This window comes from Ictidomys tridecemlineatus, chromosome 10 (assembly GCF_052094955.1).
Source record: "Ictidomys tridecemlineatus isolate mIctTri1 chromosome 10, mIctTri1.hap1, whole genome shotgun sequence".
Taxonomy (NCBI): domain Eukaryota; kingdom Metazoa; phylum Chordata; class Mammalia; order Rodentia; family Sciuridae; genus Ictidomys; species Ictidomys tridecemlineatus.
The window spans coordinates 101582718-101603354 of record NC_135486.1 but is presented as its reverse complement, the minus strand read 5'-3'; the positions used below and the strand labels follow the sequence as shown (position 1 = coordinate 101603354).

General features: G+C 49.0%; 1 long non-coding RNA gene across 1 annotated transcript in view; it reads right to left on the bottom strand.

Annotated features, from left to right (window-relative positions):
- Window positions 1-1356: 1356 nt before the first annotated feature.
- The window catches only part of LOC144367049 (uncharacterized), a 208620-nt gene continuing 189339 nt past the window's right edge, over window positions 1357-20637 (bottom strand). Inside the window, exons 2-3 of the long non-coding RNA XR_013426258.1 lie at window positions 5975-6047; window positions 1357-1533 (exon numbers count right to left, since the gene is read on the bottom strand). This is a non-coding gene — a long non-coding RNA (uncharacterized LOC144367049). The remainder of the gene's footprint in view (window positions 1534-5974; window positions 6048-20637) is intronic.

Here is a 20637-nt window from a genome sequence, read left to right as displayed (position 1 = left end):
TAATTTGAGTTCTTCGTTACCTATCCGTATCCCTTTAATTTCTTTCATATGTCTAATTGCTCTGGCCAGTGTTTCAAGAATTATGTTAAATAGAAATGGTAAAATAGGGTATCCTGTCTTTTTCCAGTTATTAGAAGAAATGCTTCCATTTTCTGCCGTGGTGTCCTAGAATGATGCTCCCCAATGTTGTGGCCATTGGCCATGTAATCCATCAAATTGACAAACTCAGTTTTTTTTTTTTTGTCACAGGATCAGTATGCCAAAATATCATGTGCTTGAAGCTACTGGATTAGACAGGATAGACACAGGACATTTACCTAACAGCAAACAATATTGAATACTGATGTTCTATAAATCACCAGGTGCAAATATTATAGATAATATGACTTATTTAGAGTTCAAATCTAGTACCTTGCCAAAAATACATTGTGGTAACTGTGTTCTGTGTTCTGTTTTAATTTTTGTTAAAAAGAATAAATAAATAAATAAAATAGAATGGTGTGGATACAGCTATCAGATGCTACTTTTATGAATTCGGTTCTAGACCATCTACCAAATTTTACCTGGACTCTTCCAATCACAGGATTACATGCACCTCCCTGGAAGGCCCCCTCCCATTCTGGTAAAGGCCAGTGACTCTTATGGTGTTCTTTGTCAGAATCACTCTAACCTTCTAGGCTAATGAGGAAACTGGGCAAGCAGAAAACCACTACCACTGCCACTCCAGATAATTCTTGTGCATGTAAATTCATAGCCTTCCTATGAGTCTGAAGCTTCTGGCATTTTGATCACACTTAGAAAACCACTGCTCCAGCAGACTCCAAAATTTAGGAGATTGGGGTGTTTTTAGAACAGGTACTGGAATAACATGACTCAAGCCCACTTTGTTCCAAGCAGGGGATCCTGCTGAAATAAGACACATACCACCACCACCAACAACAACAACAATGACATAAAGCCCTGAAATTGGTTATTGTGGAAATAATGGTGAAATGGTATTCCAAGAGATTTTTGACATCATATTTTCAAAATTTTTGTTACCTAAGCCTTTTAAGAATTTCTCTCTCTTTCTCTCTCTCTCTCTCTCTCTCTCTCTCTCTCACACACACACACACACACACACACACATACACACACAAATATACAAATACACACATTTTTAAAGCATGTATAAATATAAACACAGATTTTTAGAGTGACATTTCTGTCAGTTGAAAACAGTGTGCTACATTGAAACTTTATACTCACCATAAAATTTCTCATAAATTTTGCACTGCAAAAGAAATTTCAGTTCCTTTCATTTCTTGTTGAAATTATTTTTCCTGATTTGTTAGCATCATTTAATTTCTGCCATGAGGGGGCATTCCAAATTTATTTTACTTTATTGTTTACTTCAATAACATTTATTCCCAAGCATTTTATGTAACTTATTATATTGAAACAAATTTCTGTATCTCAGATAAGTTTTTCAGACAGCAGAAAACTTGTGTCCATTTTTTTTCTCCATTGAATCTAATGTACATAAAGAAGTACCTGGAACAAAAAACATATGTTATTTCAATAAATTAATGAAACAAAAACCATATATGAAAGACCTGTAAGTGACAGAATGGAGTTGGGTGTCTCAGAAAATCCCATGTGTCAAAAAGTGTTATTGTGTTATAAATGACTCCTGCACCCAATCAAAATATTTTTTAATGAACATAATAAAATATTTATTTTATTTTATAATTTGTTAGTACTTGTATTTTGTAATCTGTTAGTTTATCTTTGGATAAATAGTTTCTTTGCTTATGAGAAGTTTTGAAGCAAAATAAACAGTTTATTTTGGGAAAAAAGTTTCTTTCTTTATGAGAAGTTTTGAAGCAAGCCTAATTTTCTAAAAAAAAATTTCGAGTGGCTTATATTATTACTAGGTAATGTTTTAAGAGCACAAATCTAATCATATTACTCCCCTGCTTAGACTATTCTTTGGTTTCTTATGTTTACAAAGCTCACTGGCCCAAAGTCTTTAAATGGACTCATGGGGCTGCAATTCATAATGTATCTTCATTGTAAAGTAAATTTTGTTATGGCCCTTACACTCAAGAATTTTGTGTCCAGAATGGGTAACTTCTGAAACTCAACTTTTATATCTATGATAAAGGATTATAACAGATATGATTTTGTATGATCTCTAGGAGAACCAAATAAAAAAATAGTTTTGAATAACTATTCTTGCTGAGAGTAAGCAGATTCTGGATAATTTTTAAAGCACATTCTATTTGCATATACTTTGTGTTTTGTATTTTGTGATATATATATATATATATATATATATATATATATATATATTAAATTTCTTCAACACTGAACATTGAATTTAATAGAGTCAGTGGTTGATAACATGATAACTATGAGACTGAACCTCAGAAGCCTTTAAGGAGATATTTAATTGACTCAAGGTAATCTGATAGTGAGGGGCATAAGATACTTTGGAAAAAAACTGAAAAATAAAATATCCAATTGCAGTGCCAGGCTTCAGGTCAAATAAAAATTGACATTATCTTTCCAAGGTCTACACTCCAGACTGCATTGTGATACTAAGGAAATTCATATCACACACTCAGCTCTGTGAGGGGTCATCTAAGGTATTCTTGTTCATGTTTATATAAACAGTAGCATGGAGATACTGCACAACTAACATCCCAATTTTGGGGACAGAATTAGGTATATCACCATGGAAAAGTTTTTTGGTATGGTTGAGAATAAATTTTGAGTGCCCTTTTCACTATTGGACCTAATGCATTTTCTGTGAAATTAACAACTTGCTGGAAAGCTCTGTGGCAGTTACCTTGCTTCTGTAAGACCCATCCCATTTATAGCTGAAGCCCTGATTGCCCGCAACTGAAGATCTTTATGACATACACAGCCCTTGATGTTTAAATGCAAGTTAAAGGGTTGCTCTCTCAAGTCTCCTCACTTAAAAATTCATTCAACTTCCTAATTCAAATACACTCCTCTGCCATCACTGTGCCACCTGTCATGCAGGCACTCACAACTGCTGTGCCCTTTCACCATGATAATAACTACTGTGTGCTCATTCCCCAAATAGGAGACACCATTTAGGCCTAAACATATCAATTCTGGCATTAACATGAGCATGTAAGAAAAACTTTCAGAAACCATTCACTAACAGTGAGAGGTGTCAGGTGCTGAGACAGTGAAATGAGACACAGTGCTGTGGATATTTCCCAGTTTCCTTTGAGAAGAAATATCTTCCTACAGTGATTATGCAGTAAAAGGAATACGCCATGAATGAATGCACATATTGTTATGTCTGAATATTATCCACTATTATATTAAGACAGAAATAGCTGGCCCCTAAGCAATATTAAATTGCATTTTAAAGGACATCTATTGACTCTTTTATTTAATTATATATTCTTAGGGGAAAGTGTTTCTTTAACTTAGGAGTTGTGACCATTGGGAAAACAACTCTAGAAAAACAGTATTGTTATTGCCTCCTAATGAAATCATGCATTTTATAATTGTAATATATAGAGAAAATAAATTATAAATCATTCCTTTAAAAATTAATAGCATATTATTTACAAAATATTTATATTTTTGCCAGTCACATTAGGCTCCAACATGGCTCAGGTGGCACTGGCCTGTTACCAGTTCATCAAATTAACAATCCTGATATTAGTATATTTTTTTCATATTATATGTGTTTTAACCTCTACATCTATGTGGGGATTTTTCTCTGAAAAAGACCCCGAATTTTTAAAAATTATCGCATCTTCTTATGGCTTCTTCCCAACAAACCCCTCAATGATAAAGAGTTTTATAAAAGAATATTTTCTGAAATATTTTGTAAGGAAGTAAAGAGAAACCCACTTGGGAGCAGTACAGAATGTGAGCACTTCTTTGCAAGGTTACTAACATAAAATTCTAAAGAAGCTGTGGCAAAGACCCTTCACAGACTTCAAGAACAGACAGGAGATTTCCTCCTGCTGAAATGTTCTCAAGTCAGAGCTGAATCTAACTTGGATCTTCCTGAGGCAAAGAAGGCCCACAAGGTAATTGAACTAGCTGTTCTGTCACAGGGAGAATATATATCATAAATTACCAAATAATACATCTAATAAAACTAATGATTACAAAATGCTACCTTGAACATAGTTTGATTAAATGTAATTTTGAATAAAAATGTTTTATCTTTAATACACCATATTTATCTTATTGCTGATAGATAAGATTTTACTGCCAGAAAGTGATAACTTAATGCTCTCTGATAAAGAATTGTTGAGAGCCACAGCAAAGTTGGGATGGCGCCTGGCATTTTGCCAGAAGGAGTGGTTGAGAGGTGATGCCTGGGAGCCATTGAGATGGTGGTGATTAAGTTAAGCTGTGTATAATTATCAGGATGGTGACTGATTGCTGTAACTGAATGATGCTGGATTGGGGCAAGCTGTGTATTCAGTTGTGTATGTGGACCTTTGCTGTCCAGCAGTGGGATGGCTCTTGCTGCCTTGGGTGCCCGCTACTTTTGAGTTCTCGCGGAGTTCCTGTTGAGTTCCCATTGGTTCTCGCCGAGTTTCTGTGGAGTTCTAGAGAGTTCCCATGGGGTTCTGGCAATAAAGTAGTTTCTGTTTGAACCTACAAGTGGCTCGTGACCGGCCGGTTATTTTGTGCCCAGACAGACTGCGACAAAGAATACAAGTCCAAGGAGACTTAAAGCATCAATTATTTATAAGCAGACTTGCTGCTGTGTCACCATGTGAAAGTAGCAAAACTCCTGTCATGAGGTTGATGCACCCCTGCATCATCTGATCACAATTATCTCATCTGAAAGAGACCAGAAGTATGGCACAACCTGAAACCTCAAGAAACCTTAGAGTGGCGAGGCCACAATGATGTCTTAGAGACAAGTTCATGGAATATTGCATTCATGGCATACATTAAAAGTGTCTGAGTGGAAAACCACTTTCCCATGCTAGGTTGTGTGAGCAGCAAACTACCTACCCCTTAGGCACAGAACTTGGCATGAGGCTATGTGTTGAATTCCCTGCTCTTTCTCCATTGCCCACTCCTTTATTGGTCACTGAAGGGACAGTTGGCCAGAAATTGCATTGGTGGCTGTCTATAATCTGCTAAGCTACTGCTTGAGTATATATACATGGTAACTGCACAATAAAATGAGACCCCTTTCCTGCTTGGTTTCCAGAGGTCTTGATTAGAGACTTCACATCCACAGTCTCTTCTACACTTTTCTGTGGAACCCTTCACTGGACATGAAAGAGCCCAAACAAACATCAGTACACAGTACTTATCTTTTTTGAAGGTTTGAAAAAAACTCTTTGTAATGTGACTCTCCTGACCTCTAATGAATGTCAGTATGTTTAGCATTTCCATCACCACATATTTAATATTTGGATATTTACTCACTTAGTCTTTGTAGAAGAGAAGTTTATCCCTTCATTAGAATTGGGTGGGTGATCTTTGCTTTTCTTTAAGCATTTATTAGGTTGGAGATAATGAAAAAAACTTTCTGTATCCTGCCATTCTCTAAGAATGACAGTTTCTTCATACTCTTTTAAGCAGCATTCAACTTGTCCATGAGTTCCCTTTTCTTTTCTTTTAATCTATGCAGAAGGTTTTACTTTTCTTCAGGCTGCTTTTCACATCATACCTACAAGTCAACTGATGGAGCAATTCTGAGTGAGAAAAAAAAATACTCACCAATAAAGTGATGATAGGTAGGCCTACCTACATCTTCTATGGAAGTTGTAATAACTGACTTGTGGCCTCACGTTATTGGGAGAAAATAAATTCAATTTCAACTCACAAAGCTTGTCATATTTTAGCCTAAATTCAATCTCCACAGAGAATTTTAGATCCCCCAAGGCATCTAGTCACCACAGGACTCTGCAAAGTACCCATGGATCCACTAGCTACAACATAAACCAGGGATCATCCCAAAATTTACCTGGGACCAAACCAAACAAGTAACTGTTCCTCTTCTGCAGGATTCAACACCGTGACCATGAGAGTCATATTCACTAATGAAAAAAAAAATTAGTACAATTTTCAACTGCATTGACCATATGCAATTTTGCTTTGATTTTAATCAACGTATTAATTTAATCAGTAATGAAACATTTTAGACTGAAAAAAATCATGATATACACTTCAAAATATTTATTTTCTAAATATTTATTTTCTAGTTGTAGGTGGACACAATATCTTTATTTCATTTATATGTGGCACTGAGGTTTAAACCCAGTGCCTCACATGTGCTAGGTGATCACTCTACCACTGAGGCACAATCCCAGTCTTTCATAATATACACTTTGGTGTCTATGTTTTTGTTCAAAATAGTGTTTTGATTAATCCATGTTTTTCTGTGGATAAGCAGTTTACTTACTTTATTTAATCTATCTATTTATTTATTTATTTATTTTCTTTGCACCAGGGATGAAACCCAGGGGAACTTTATCACTGAGTTGCATCCCTAGCTCTTTTATCTCTTTTATTTTGAGACAGAGTCTAATTTTCTTAGGATGTTTCTAAGAGGCTGAGGCTGGATTTGAATTATCATCCTTCTGCCTCAGCCTCCCAAGCTGCTGGAATTACAGGCATCAATTTCATTATGTTTAAATAATTTGACATTTTATCAATATGTTAAAAAAAAGTGCTGAACATTTGGAAACTTTAGTTGTAGGCAAATTTTAAAATGGACACAAACACAGGTAGGATTGACTAGTTCTTGTGTTCTATTGTATATCTACAATGATATATGATATGATTCAAAATTACTAGAAGAAAGTAAATGTGATAAGCAATGAGAAATAATAAGTATTTGAGGAGACAAAATGCTAATTACACCATTCTTATCAATATACGTGTCAAATTACTCTATTGTACAACACCCTGGTGAAAGGGGTCTCCAAACTGAAGGGGTGAGTCCCCTTTACTCTGGCTTGAAGAAGTATAGCAGCTCCCCTGAAACCCAAGTGGGAGGGGTATCTCCCCTGGAGGGTCGAGTCTCTGCTACCCTGGTTGCTGAGGTATATGAACCACCCCCCCCAACACCTAAGTGGGAGGGGTCTCCCACCTATAGTGGTGAGTCCATTCTACCCTTGATATTGCAGTGAAGGACTCATCTGAAACCCAAGTTAGAGTACTCTCTTGACTGGAGGGGTGAGTCCCCTCCACACTGGCTGCGGCGGTAAAGGAGGTCCCCCTGAACACCCAGGCAGGAGGGTTTTCCCCTCAACCCTAGCTGCAGTGGTATAGGAGCTTCCCCGCCCACCCCATGACACCCAGGTGGGAGGGGTCTCCCGCCTGGAGCAGGGAGTCCCCTGTGTCATGGAAGAGGAGGTATATAAGGAGGTATACAAGCTAACCCAGACAAACAGGTGGGAGAAGTCTACCGCCTGGTGGGGAGATTCTTCTCTACTTTGGCTGGTGCCATATAAGAGCTCTCAGGAACCCCAGGTGGGAGGGGTCTCCCGCCTGCTGAGGCAAGTCCCCTTATTCTCCTGCCTTTAGGAGCGAGTCTCCTCTACTTTGGGTCTTGGCATATAAGAGCTTCCTGGACACCCTGATGGGAGGGGTCTCCCTGGCTGCGGCGGTATTCTAGCTTCCCCTGAAAAAACCAGGTGGGAGGGGTCTCCCGCCTGGAGCAACAAGTCCCCTGTACCCTGGCTTTTGTGGTATACAAGCTCCCCCAGAAACTCAGGTGGGAAGGTTCTCCCGCATGGAGGGGCGATATACAACTTCCCCCTGACACACAGGTGGGAGGCATCTCCTGCCTAGAGGGGCGTGTCCCCTCTACTTTGGCTGGTTTCCTATAAGAGCTCCCTGGACACCCAGGTGGTAGAGGTCTCCTGCCTGCAGGGGCGAACTCCTCTACCCTTGCTCTGGCAGTATAGTATAGACCCTTGGTGAAAGGGGTCTCCAGCCTGTAGGAGTGAGTCCCCTCTACCCTGGCTGCAGCAGTATCCGAGCTCCCCCCCCCAACCAGGTGGGAAGGGTCTCCGACTGGAGGTGCAAGTCCACTCTATCCTGGCTGCGGAGGAATAGAAGCTCCCCCAACACCCAGGTAAGAGGGGTGTCTCCCCTGGAGTGGCGAGTCCCCGCTACCTTAGCTGTGGCATTACAGGAGTCCCGCCCCACAACACCCAGATGGAAGTGGTCTCCCACCTGGAGGGGCTAGTCCCCTGTATCCAGGCTGTGATGGTATACAAGTTCCAACCAATTCCCAAGTGGGATGGATCGTCCGCCAGGTGAAGCAAGTCGCCTCTACCATGGCTGCCAGAGTATATGAACTCTCATCACACCCAGGTGGGAGGGGTCCCCTTCCAGGGGCAAGTCACTCTACCATGGCTGCAGAGGTATAAGAGCTCCACCCGACACCCACTTGAAAGGGGTTTTCTGCCTGGAGGGGCAAGTATGTTCTACTCTGGCTGCAACAGTATAAAAGCTTCCCCTGACATCAAGGTGGGACACCTTCAGTGGTGAGTCCCCTCTACCCTTGCTGTGGCTGTGTATGAGCTACTCCAGACCCCAGGAAGGAGGGCTCTCCCTTATGGAGGGGCGAGTTCTCTCTATTCTGGCTGAGGCGGTATAGGACCTTGCCCCTACACTCAGGTTAGAGGGGTCTCTAGACTGGAGGGGCGAGTATCCTTTACCCTGGCTGTGGCAGTTTTTAAGCTTGCCCTGACATGGGCTAGTCCCCTCTCCCTTGGCTGTGACAGAATACAAGCTCCCCTGTTTCCCAGGTGAGAGTGGTCTCCGGCTTGGAGCAACAAGTCCTCTCTACCCTGGCTGCAGCATTACACAAGCTCCTCCAGACACCCAGGTGGGAGAGGGGAGAGGTCTCCCCCATGGAGGGGCAAGTCCCCTCTACCCTACCTAAAGCTGTACACAAGCTCGCCCTACCGCAAGGCACAGGTGAGAGGGGTCTTTCACCTGCATGGGCGAGTCTCCTGTACCCTAAATGCATGGTATAGAAGCTTCCCCACGGTTCTCTTGAATGGAGGGGCGAGTCCCCTCTACCCTGGCTGCAGCAGTATTGGAGCTTCTCATGATACCCGGGTGGGAGGGGTCTCCCACCTGGAAGGACAAGTCCCCTCTACTTTGACTGGTGCCCTATAAGGGCTCCCTGAACACCCAGGTGGGAATGGTCTTCCGCCTGCAGGGGCAAATGCCTCTATCCTGGCTGTCCCAATATAGGAGCTCCCCAGAAACCTAAGTGGGAAGGGTCTCTCCCATAGAGGGGCGAGTCTCTGTTACCCTGGCTGCAGCAATATAGGAGCCCCCCACACACACACATTCAGGTGGGAAGTGTCTCCCGCTTGGAGAGTCGAGTTGCCTCTATCATGGTTGTTGGGTTATATGAGCTCCTTTGACTCCCAGGTGGGAGTTGTCTCCCACCTGGAGGGGCAAATTCCCTCTAACTTGGCATTGGAGGTATATGAGCTCCACATGACGCCCATGTAAAAGGGGTCTTCCACCTAGAGGGGCAAGTATGCTCTACCTTGCATGCAGCAGTATACAAGCTTCCCTTGACCCGCAGGTGGGAGGAGTCTCCTGCCTTCCTGGTGAGTACCCTATACCCTGGATGCTACAGTGTATGAGCTCCCCCAGACACCCAAGAGGGGAAGGGTCTCTCCTCTGGAGGGGAGAGTCCCTGCTACCCTAGCTGCCACGGTATACAAGCCCCCTCAGACACCTAGGTGGGTAGTATCTCCCGCCTAGACAGGTGTCTCCTCTCTACCCTGGCTGAGGTGATATAGGAGTACCCCCTGACACCCAGGTGGGTGTCTGTACCTGAGGGGCAAGTCCCATCTACCTTGGCTGCAGCTATATAAGAGCCTTCCTTCCTTACCCAGGTGGGAGAGTATCCTGCCTGGAGGGGCTAGTTCCCTCTACCTTGGCTTTGACCATATAAGAACTTTCCCTGACACTCAGGTGGGACAGGTCTCCCGCCTGGAAGGGCGAGTTCCCAGTATCCTTGCTTCAGTGGTATAGGAGCTCCCCAGGACACCCAGGTGAAAGGGGTCTCACCCCTGGGATGGGAGAGTCTCCTCTAGCATGGCTTTGTCAGTATAAGAGCTCCCTCTGACACCCAGGTGGGAAGGGTCTCCCACCTGCATGGGCAAGTATGCTCTACTTTGGCTGCAGTGGTGTACAAGCTCCCACTGGATACACAGGTAAAAGGGGTTTCCCTACTGAAGGGGCGAGTCCCCTCTACCCTGGCTATGGTGGCATATGAGCTCCCTCTGACACCCAGGTGGGAGGGGTATCTTGACTGGAGGGGCGAGTCCCCTCTACCCTGGTTTGGCCCAATTCAAGCTTCCCCTGACACCCAGGTGGAGGGGTCTGGTTTCTGGACATGCAAGTCCCCTTTATGTTGGCTGCAGTGGTATAGAAGCTCCATTAGGCACCCACGTGGGAAGAGACTCCCACATGGAGGGGCAAGTCCCCTCTCCTCTGGCTGTGGTGCTACACATGCTCCTCCTGACACGAAGGTAGGAGGGGTCTCCCGCCTGAAGGGGAAAGTCCCCTCAACTCTGGCTGCTATGGTATAAGAGCCTCCTATTACCCCCAGAAGGAAGGGGTCTCTCCCCAGATGGGCGAGTTGTTGCTACCCCAGCTGCAGCTGTATAGGTAACCCAACTCGCCTGATACCCATGTGGGATGGATCTTCCACCTGGAGGGGCGAGTCCCCTCCACCCTGGCAAAGGCGGTATTATAGGAATTTCCGCCATTCCCAGGTGGGAGGTTTCTCTCCCCTGCTGTGCAAGTCTCCTCTAACCTGGCTGCAGTGTATATGAGCTCCATCTGACACCCATGTGGGAGGAGTATCTCGCCTGGATGGGCGAGTCCCCTCTACTTTAGCTTTTGCCATATAAGAGCTCCCAGTACACCCAGGTGGGAGGGGCTTTGGCCTGGAGGGGCATTTTCCCTCTACTCTTCTGTGGCAGTATAGGAGCTCCCCCACACACACACCCAGGTGGGAGGGGGTCTCTGCCTGTAGGGCGATTCCCTCTACCCTGGCCGCTGCAGTAATCAAGCTCCCCGACACCCAGGTGGAAAGGGTCTTTCTATTGAAGGGGCAAGTCCCCTCTACCCTTGCTGCGGAGATATAGGAGCACACCCAGACACCCAGGAGGGAGGGGTCTCCCCTTGGAAGGGCAAGTCCACTCTACCCTTGCTGCAGCGGTAGAGGAACTCCTCCTGACATGCAGATGGGAGGGGTCTCCCGCCTAGAGGTGGGATTCCCCTCTACCCTGGCTGCTTCAGTATAGGAACTCCCCTGACACCCCATTGGGAAGAGTCTTTTGCCAGGAGGCTAGAGTCCTCTCTATCTTGCTGCAGCGGTATGGAAGCTTCCCAGGACTCCCAGGTGAAAAGGTCTCCCATCTGGAGGGTAGAATCCCCTCTACATTGCCTGCAGCAGTATAGGTGCTCCCTTGACACCCAGGTAGGCAGGGTCACCACCCTGGAGGTGTATTCCACTCTTCCCTGGCTGCTGCCATATATGAGCTCCCCACGACTCCCTGGTGAGAGGGGTCTTCTGCTACCATGGCTGCTGTGGTATAAAAGCTTCCCCTTATACCCAGGTGGGAGGGGTTTCCTGCCTGGAGGGTTGAGTACCCTATACACTCGCTGAAGATGCATAGAGCTCCACCCCCCACACCCAGGTATGAGGGGTCTTCCCCCTGGAGAAGTGAGTCAGCTTTACCCTAACTAGAGATATAGAAGCTCGCCCCCCCTGCCCCCCCCCCACACACAGAGGTGGTAGGGTCTCCTGCCTGTAGGGGCAAGTCCCCTCCACCCTGCCTGCAAGAGTATAAGAGCCTCCTCCTATCCTTAGGAGGTGCTGCAGTCTGGCTAGGCAAAGTAATGGGGGTGGGGGGTGGGGTGGGGGTGTGACAAGCGACTTGTGAAGGTTGATACAGGCCACTTTATTACGGGACAGAGAAGTATATATCCAATTAATTACACACAGCTTAACTTAATTAACATAAAGTAGATACAGCAGTCAACCAATAAGGAATCCTCATCATCTTAATAATTATACACAGTTAAACTTAATTAACATAATCTAGACACAGCTGTCAGTCATTAGGGAATCTCCATTGTCTTAATGGCTCAGAAACCACTCCTCCTAGCATACTGCCAGGCACCATCTTAACTTAGTTGTGGCCCTCATCAAAAAGGGAGGGGTTTTCCACCTAGATGGAAGAGTCGCTGCTGTCCCAGGTGCAGCTATATAATAACCTCCCCTCCCCCGCCAGACATCCCTGTGGGAAGGGTCTTTAGACTGGAGAGGGGGAGTCCCCTCTACCCTGGCTAAGTTGGTATAAGAGTTATCCTCATTCCCAGGTGGGAGGTGTCTCTCGCCTGGAGGTATGAGTTGCCTCTACCCTTGGATGCTGGGGTATATGTGCTCCACCTGATACTCAGGTGGGAGAAAACTTCCTCCTGGAGAGGTGATTGCACTCTCCCCTGCCTGCAGAAGTATACCAGCTTCACCTGACACCCAGGTGGGACAGGTCTCCTGCCTAGAGTGGTGACTCCCCTCTAGGTGTGAATCACCTCTACCCTGGATGCTGGGGTATATGAGCTCCACCTGACACCCATTTGGGAGGGGTCTTATGCCCAGAGGGGCGAGTCACCTCTAACCTGGCTGCATCCATAAAATTTTCGCCCAGACATCCTCGTGGGAGGGGTCTTTTGTATAAAGGGTGAGTCCCCTCTATCGTGGCTGCTGTGGTAAAGGAGCTCCCCTGACACTGAGGTGGGAAGAGTCTCCCGCCTAGAGGGGAGAGTGCTTTATACCCTTTCTGCATCGGTATTGGAGTTCACCAGGACATCCAGGTGGAAGGGGTTTCCCGCCTGGAGGGGAGAGTCCCCACCACCCTGGCTGTGGTTGTGTATGAGCTCCCACCAGCAGCCAGGTGAGACGGGTCCTCCGCCTTCAGAGGCGAGTTCCATCTATCCTGCTTGTGGCAGCATATGAGCTCCCTGACACTCAGGTGGGAGGAGTCATCCGAATTGAGGGGCAAGTCCCCTCTACCCTGTCTGCCACGGTATATGAGCTCCCTCTGACACCCATGTGAGAGGGATCATCAGCCTAGATGGGTGAGTCCCCTCCACCCTGGCTCTGGAGATATAGGATCTCCCCCGACACCCAGGGGGGAGGCGTTTCTTGCCTTGAGGGGTAAGTCCTCTCTACAATATTTGTTGTGGGATAAGAGCTCCTTCTGACAACCAGGTGAAAGGGATGTCCTGCCTGGAGGGGTGGGTCCCTGCTACCCTGGCTAAGGTAGAATACAAGCTCACCCTGGCACCAAGATGGGAGGGGTCTCTTGTCTGGAGGAGCTTGTCCATTCTACCTGGCTGCTGCAGTATAGGAGCTCCACCAGACCCCATGTGGGAGGGGTCTCCAGCAAGGAGGGGCAAGTCCCCTCTACCCTGGCTACAGTGGTATATGAGCTCCCACCCACCACACCTATGTAGGAGGGGTCTTCAATAAGGAGGTTCGAGTCCCCTCCACCCTAGCTGCTGCACTATATGAGCTCCCCCTGACACCCTGGTGGGAGGGGTCTCCCACCTGAAGGGGCAAGAACCCTCTACCCTGGATGCTGTGGTATATGACTTCCCCTGAATTCCAGGTGGAAGGAGTCTTTTGCCTGGAGGGGTGAGTACCTCTACCATGACTAAGGTGTTATACAAGCTCCAGGTGACACCCAGGTGGGAGGGGTCTGCTCCCTGGATAGGAGTCCCCACTATCCTGGCTACAGTGGTATATAAGCTCCCTCACCCACACCCAGTGGGCAGGGTCTCACACCTGGAGGGGCGAGTCCCCTCTACCCTGGCTGGGGCAATATACTATCTCCCCCTGACATCCAGGTGGGAGGGGTCTCCCACCTGGAGTGGCAAGTTCCCCCTACCCTTCCTGTGGCAGTATAGGAGTTCCCCTATACCCTGGATGCCCAGGTGGAAGGGGTCTCCCACCTGGAGGAGCGCGTCTCCTCTACCCTGGCTGTAGCACTATAAGAGCTACCTTTGACACTAATGTGGGAGGGGTATCCTGCCTGGAGGGGCGAATCCCTTCTACCCTGACTGTGGCAGTATAAGAGCTCCCCCTGGACACCCAGGTAGAAAGGGTCCCCCTCCTAGACCAGTGACTCCCCTCTACCTTAGCTGTGGAGGTATACAAGCTTCCCCAGATACCCAAGTGGTAGGGGTCTCTGCCTTGAGGGTCAATTCCCCTCTACCCTGCGGATTTGGGGGTACACAAGCTCACCCCAACACCCATGTGGGAAGAGTCTCCCACCTGGAGGGATGAGTCACCTCTACTCTGGCTGGTGCCATATAAGAGGTCCCAGGACACCCATGTGGGAGGCGTCTCTGGACTAGAAGAGTGAGGAACCTATACCCTGACTGCAGATGTATGGGAGCTCCCCCAGACACCCAGGTGGGAAGGGTCTCCATACTGGAAGGGCAACTCCCCTCTAACCTAGCTGCAGAGGTAAAGGAGATCCTCTGACACCCAGGTTGGAGGGGTCTCTCACCTGGAGGGGTGAGTCCCTGATACACTGGCTGTGTTGCTATATGAGCTCCCCTTGACACCCAGGTGGGAGTGGTCTTTGTCTGGAGAGGCAAGACCCCTCTATTCTGTCTTTGGTGGTCTACAAAATTCCCCAGACACCCAGATGGAGGGGACTCCTGCCTGGTGAGGCAAGTCTCCTCTATCTTGGCTGTAGCAGTATACAACCTCCCCAACACCCTGGTGGGAGGTGTCTCTAGCCTGGTGCAGCAAGTACCCTCTATACTGGCTGCAGTGGTATATGAGCTCCCCCCACACCAGGTCTGGAGGGGCAAGTTGCCTCTACCCTGGCTAAGTTGACATACAAGCTACATGAGATACCCAGGTGGAAGGGATTTATAGCCTGGAGAGGTGGTTCCTCTGTACTTTGGCTGCTGCAGTACAGGAACTCTCCTGACACCCAGTTTGAAGGAGACTCCCACCTAGAGTGTAGAGTCCCCTGGAACCTGCCTGTGTTGTTATAGGAGCTCCCACTGAAACCCAGGTTTTAGTTGTCTCCTGACTGGAGGAGTGAGTTTCCTCCACCCTGGCTTTGGAGACACAGGAGCTCCCCCACACACCCAGGAGGGAAGGGTCACTTGCCTTGGGGGGTGAGTCCCATCTACAATATTTGCAGCTGAATAAGAATTCCCCCTAACAACCAGGTAAAATGAGTCTCTGGCCTGGAGTGGTGAGTCCCCTCTACCCTGGCTAAGGCAGAATTGAAGCTTTCCCTGGCACCAAGATGGGAGGTGTCTCTTGCCTGGAGGGGCGAGTTGGCTCTCCCCTGGCTGCTGCTGTATAGGAACTCCCTGAGATACAAGGTATAAATCCCTTCTACCCTGGAGGCAGTAGAGTAGGAGCTCCCCCTGACACCCAGTTGGGAGGGCTCTGCAGCAAGAAGGAGCGAGTCCCCTGTAGCCTGGCTACAGCAGTGTCAGAGCCCCCCCATACCCACATTGGAGGGGTCTCCAATATGAAAGAGCGAGTCCCCTCTATCCTGGCTGCTCTAGAATATCACCTCCCCTGACACCCAGGTGGGAGAAGTCTTTGGCCTGAAAGGACGAGTCCCCTCTAACCTGGCTGTGGTGGTATACAACATCCCCCAGACACCCAGGAGGTAGGGTTCTCCTGCCTGGAGGGGCGAGTTCACCTCAACTTGCATGTGAAGGTATATGAATTCCCTCAGACATCCAGCTTAAAGGGTTCTACAGCCTGGAGGGGTGAGTTTCTGTTATCCTGGCTGCAGCTGTATAGGAGCCCCTCCTACAAAACCAGGTGGGATGGGTCTCTTGCCTCCAGGGGCAAGTCCCCTCTACACTGGCTGAGGCAGAATACAAGCTAGCCTGGACACCAAAGTGGGAGGGGTCTCTCGCCTAGAGGAGCCAATCTGGTCTACACAGGCTGCAGAGGTATAAGAGCTCCCACAAAAAACCATGTCACTTTTTATTCACCCAGGCCCAGGTGCTAGTGCTTTCCTCTCCATTACTGGGCCCAGATCCTAGCTTGATCCCCTGGCCTCCCTTCTGTAAGATCCTATTCATGTCCCTTGGTTTTAGGCCCCTTTCACTGGCCCCCTCTTATGACTCACCGCTATTCCCCTTATGCTGAGGTAACCTGGCACTGCCCAGACCCTCTGCTTCCCCTGCTTTTTTCTAGCCTGGGCTCCTCAAATGGGTCCTGGCTGCACACCAACCCCACCTCAAACTCTGAACCACAGGTATCACCTCACAGTGCCCACTTTTGCCCCTCTTTTTGTCCAGGTTCCTCTCTGAGGATCTTCTCGCCTGGGGCAGAGGAGTGAAATTGGCTGGCCTCTACACCCAGAATGCTCCCAGTGAGAAACACAGCCCTGCACTCGCCTGTGTCCACTTTGCAGCCTGAAACTTGACACCTGGCAGTTAACATGTGACTTGCTCCAACCCAGCCCTGAGAAATCCTGTCCCTTCTCTCCAGTGCCTTCTTGCCTTAATGCTGCCCCTACCCCAACCTAGCCTTCCCTAACCTTGGTCCATTGCTCTCAGGTCCCAGGGCCCGGCTGCTTGCCTGAGCCCCTGACCACTTTTCTCATGTTCTTTAGAGTAGCATGAAGTTTCTTTGTATTGACTCTGACCTGGGGGTTTCTTGCTTGTGCCCACCAGTGGGCTCCTTTAGGTGCCCCTTTCACTGTCTTCTGGTCCTCTTGCAACCCCTTCATCGCCCTCCCCTCACAAATTCCCCTGGCGCTTGTGGGTCTCCTTCTCTTTGGGTCTGTCATCCATGATTGGTCTTGTGGGTCCCTTTCCTGGGCTTCTGGCTTGGGTCCTGGTTCTTGCCTCTCTGAGCATCTACCAGGACCCCCTGCCATGCCCTCCCATTGCCCTGCTCCTGTCCCCCTTCCATGCCACACATCCTTTTCCAGGTCCCTGGCCCTGGATTTTAATCTGAGCCAGAACTCAGATTAAAACATAGTTCTGCCCCTTGCCTAGGCCCATGCTCCTTTGGTGCTTAATCCTGTACCCAGAACCCTGACACCTGGCAGTGGCCCTGGGCCTGTACCTACCTTCCCCTGTTGGCTTCCCTGCCTTTCCACCCAAGTCTTGTCCACTGTCCTGAGCCCCCTGCTCCAGCCCGAGCCCTTGGCTCTCCATTCCCTGCCCTGGCTCCTTGCTTGAGCCTCTGATGGCCCTTGTTTCCCAGAGCCTACCTGGGCATTGACTGTGGGTCCCTTGCTTGGGCTGCTCCCCTGCTCCCCTTGGTGTTCCTTCACTATAGTACACTAGTGCTACCAATTTGCCGAGCTCTTCCCTTCCCTGTTCTCTCCTGGCATGGGCCCTCCTGTAGGTCCTAACCTTGTCTCCTTGTTGGGTTCCAGGGCCTAGCCCACCAGCACTCGTCCTCTAGTTCTTCCTGCTGTGCCCTTCTTTGGCCCTCCTTTCATTCCTGATCCCTTTCTTGATCCCTTTCCCAGCATTCACACCCATGCCAGAGGAGTGGACCTGACCTATTGGCCCCCTTGGCTCCCTAAGGGAAAAAGTACCCCTGCCCTTTGCCTGGGCCCTTTGGCCTCCTTCAGCCCAAGGTCCTGCTCACCAACTCTGATACCTATCCATGGACCTGGTTCTTGAGCCTATCTCTCTATGCGCAACCAGCTCCCCACTCTCCTCTCCCTACCTCCCTAGCCCTGCTGTGGTCCAGGTGCCTCCTTGAGGATCTACTTACATGGGGCAGAAGAGTGAAATTGGCTCACCTCTGTGACCTGAAGTTTCCTATGGTAAACAGAGCTCAGCCCCTCGCCTGGGCTCCTTTGGCTGCCAGAACCCTGACAGCTGGCAGTGGACATGGGCCTTGTGTGGATTTTCCTCTGCTCGATCCCCTCCCTTCCCTCCTCTGTCCTCTCCCCTAGCATTCTGCCTCTAACCCAACCTAGCCCTCCAGAACCCTGACCCTTTGCACTCCAGTCTTCAGGCCTGGTTCCTCTCCTGGGCCCCTGCCTGTGTTTGTTTTTAGTGTGGGGTAGTGTCACATGGCTTTACATGGCATCTCTTTGTGTGAGGTCGGACATGGGGGCCCCTTTCTTTTGATATCTACCTCACTTCCCTCCTGCTCCTTGTTCCACCCCCCCACACCCACCAGCTATCTCCTCATCCTCATGTCGCCTCTTCCACTTCCCTTCTTTCCCTTTGTGCGGTCCCTTGCTTCTTGGGTCTCTTATCATCTTGGGTCAGGTCAGTAGCTTGCCTGGACTCCTTGCTTGGTTCCTGGCTCTCGCCGCTCTCCACACCCACTGTGACCTCATTTGGAGCCCTCCCATTGCCTTTTTCCTGGCCTCTTTCTCTTGCCAGCCTCTTTTGCCCAGTCCCTGGTCCTGGATTCTCATCTGTGCCAGTGTCCCTTATAGGAAACAGAGCCCTGCTCCTGGCCTGGGGCCTTTGCTCTCCCTGGGCCCTTGGTCCTGCCCCAAGAACCCTGAAACATGGCAGTGGTGCTGGGCTTGGAGCCTGCATCCACCCTGATAGGTCCCCTGCCTTCTCTCCCCACCATTTTCCACTTACCTGAGACGCCTGTCCCAGGCCTTGGCTCTTCATTCCCTGGACTGGCTCCTCACTTGAGCCTTTGGTGGCCCTTCTTGCTCAGGGTTTCCTGGGCTTGGTGTGCAGGCCCCTCTCTAGGGCTGTTTTCCTGCTCCCCTTGGATTCCCATACTGTAAGCCCCACCTTACCGGCCCCACCCTTCCTTGCTCTCCCCTTCTCTAGGTTCCTAACCTGTTCACAGTGCTTGTATTCTGGACCACATTCCACCCACACCAGTCCTCTGGCCCTTCAGGGTGTACCCTCTTTTGGCCCTCCTGTCCTCCATGTTACTGTTAGGCCCCTTTTCCTGATCTGTTTCCTAGGGTACTCGCACTGGCCAGGAGATGGGACCAGGCCTCTTGGCCCTGCAGGCCCCATTTTGTTAAACATAGCCCTTCCACTTGCATAGGCCATTTGGCCTCCCTCAGCCCGGGTCCTGCTCCCAGATGCTGACACCTTGCAGTGGGCCCAAGCCTTGAGTCTCCCTCCTTTATACCACCAGCCCACTGCCTTTCCTCCCTCCCCTCACCAGCCCTGTCCATTTTCATGTGTCTCTGGCCCCGGCCCTTGCACTTATCTCTCCATTCCTGGGTCTGTCTCCTTGCTTGAGCCCCTGGCTTCCCTTCTTGAGGACCCTGCTCATGTACCTTGATTTCTTTCCCCTTACTTGGGGCCCTGATATGCCTCCTCTCTGTTTTCCTTCTTCTGTAGTATCCTGGCACTGCCTGGACTCTTCCCTTTACTGCTTCTGCCTTGACTGGGCTCCTTGATTGGGTCCATCTTCACACTGATTTTTCCCAAATCCAGATGAAAGGCATTTCCTCACAGTCTCCTCCTTTGGCCCTCCTTTGCTTCTGGTCCCTGTCTGAGGATCTACTCAGCTAGGGCAGACTACTTGGTGTCTACATCCTGAAATATCCCTATGAAAACACAGCTCTTCCCCTCACCTGATTCCCCTTAGTGCCGGAAACCTAACATCTGGTATGGAACTGTGCTTTGCACCAGATATTCCCTGCACCATTCTCTCCCTTTCCTCACCTGCCCTATGGCCTTCAATGCTTCTACAACACCAACCCAGCCCTCCCTGACCCTGAACATCCAACTGAGCCCCTGACCGCATGGCTGAGTCACATGGTATCCTGTGGCTTTGCCTTGTGTCATTCTGTACTGTGCCCCCTAGCATGTTTCTCTTGCTTTGCCCTGTTCTTCCAGCTGACTACTCCTTTTCATGTCACCCCTTTCTTCCCATCCCCTTTTGTTTTAAATAGACACACCCAGGAGACTCCTGCTCTTTGGGTCCCTCATTTTTGGTCAGTCGGGTGAGACCCTTGCCTGGGATTCTTGCTTGGGTTGTTGCTCTGGTACTTCTCTGCACCCACCGTGACCCAGCGCCATGCCCTCCCTCTTCCTGGGCCCTGTCCCTTGTCAGGCCCCCTTTGCCTGTTTAATGGCCCTGGATTCTTATCTGGGCCAGGGCACCTTTTGGAAAACAGAGCCCTGTCCCTCACCTGGGCCCCTTGTTCTCCTTTGGCCCTTGGTCTTGAAAACGGAACTTGGACACCTGGCAGTGGCCATGGACGTTGAGCCTGCCTGCTACCTCTAGGATCCCTTGCCTTTTCTTCCTGGCCCTATTTACTGTCCTTAGCTGCCTGCCCCAGCCTTGACCCTCAGGTCTCACTTCCCTGGCCTGGCTCCTGCCTGAAGCCTCTGGTGCCTCTTCTAGCTCCCAGCGTCCCTGGGCTTTAACTTTGCGCCCCTCACTTGCACCAATTTTCTGCTTCCCTTGGATTCCCTTCCTTGAAGAAACCTAGCGCTGCACACCTGCCTGGTCCTGCCCTTCCCTGCTCTTACCTGGAATGGTACCACATCTAGGTCCCTAGCCTGGTCTCCTTTTGGGGTCCTGGCCCCCAATCCAATAAGCCACATTCTCTGGCCTATTCTGCTGTGCCCTTCTTTGGACCTCCTGTTGTCCCTGTCTCTGCCACTCCTCTT